Below are 1,609 nucleotides of genomic sequence, written 5' to 3' on the forward strand. Positions count from 1 at the left end.
TATATATATATATATATATGGCTAAGAATAAGTGTTTTGCACATACAACTCACTTAACCCTTACAATTCTGTAAAGTAGGTTATATTATCCCAATTTAGATATAGGGAAATGAAGGCAAAATGCAGTTAAGTAATTCATTTAAGATAGTTTTTGTGCCAGTATTTTAATTTAGTCTGGCTGGCATTAGAATTTATCCTCTGAAACACTAGTATACTATATATACAATAGAATGACCAGATAACAATATTTGTATTCTTTCCTAGTTATCCACACTGACCATCCAGAGCGATGTTGTGCAGGCCTACCACTGGAGAACTCCAGATAAAGGCTAACGTAATATTTTTAAAAATAATCAATTTTTATATCAAGCACTTATAAGTTTACTCTTGGACCCTAATAATTTTTTCTTTCTTCCCCCTCCCCCACCACACCCACCTCTGAGCCATTGTTTTCAGTCTAGTTGTGGAGGACGCTGCTCACCTGCCCATGTTGGTATTATAATCATTGCACTCTACCCGGCTGAGGCAGTTAGACCACCACTCATGGCTGCTCATGGCAGCTCTCATCGGCTGCCAGCTGCTCAAGCTGAGTGCTGGCCACTCATGCCTGCTACCAGCTGAGGCTCACAGTGGCTCATGGAAGTCCATGGCAGCTTTACAGCAGCTTACAGCAGCTCACGCCGTCCACTGGCTACTCACGGCAGCCCAGCTCCAAGTCGAGCTGTTGTTCATAATGTTAGCTGTAGAGGGCACAGCTTACTGGTGCAGCTTACTGGCGCAGTTTACTGGCTCATTTGGGAATGAAACCTGCAGCCCTGTGGTTCAGAGCTTGCACTCTTATCTACTGAATCATCCAGCTGCCCCATTCCCTAATCATTTTTGACTGAGCCAATGAAAATGCTGCTATTTAACAGACTGCATGTGGCATATGTGAAGGTATGGTCCGTCTCATGCTGACTCAAGGGTTAAATATTGGAGGTGCTATTCTATTTCAGTAGTTTCATGAAAAATAATGCAATTTTAGCTGAGTTTGGAATACTCACATTGCCCAGCACTGGATCACCAGCCTGAAGTGTGAGAGTAGTTCCAAAATTCCAGTGTATTTTTGGTGGCCAGTTATGCAAAATTTTTTAGATATGAACTTTGTGTAGTTTGCAGACCAAGAAGACACTGAAAACAAAAATCAGGACTCTTTTCTTGAATGAATAGCAGGAGATATTGAATGTTTATAATTTGGTTTCTTGCTTTTGATATTGGGTATGATTATTTTATAAATAGGCAGTACCAAACCCTGGATCAGTCAAAGCTAAAGGAATACAGATGCCTGGAAAGTCTCTATCAGGTAAGGCAGTTCTATTCTTTTATTCATTACATTATTTCCTTCCTTCATTCACCATTTATTAAGAGTCATTCTAGCATAGTGGTTAAGATATCTCACTCTCAAATCAAAGTCTACCAATGGCACTTATTGGCTATATGATTCTGGGTAATCTCTCAAAACCTGAGTTTCCCATTTATAAAACTGAGGTGTGAATAGTCTTTATCTCAATACAATTGCTTTGAGGAGTAAATCAAATAATGTGCATAAAGTACTTTGTTGTACATGCTC

Source organism: Hipposideros armiger, unplaced genomic scaffold (genome assembly GCF_001890085.2).
Source record: "Hipposideros armiger isolate ML-2016 unplaced genomic scaffold, ASM189008v1 scaffold_1325, whole genome shotgun sequence".
Taxonomy (NCBI): domain Eukaryota; kingdom Metazoa; phylum Chordata; class Mammalia; order Chiroptera; family Hipposideridae; genus Hipposideros; species Hipposideros armiger.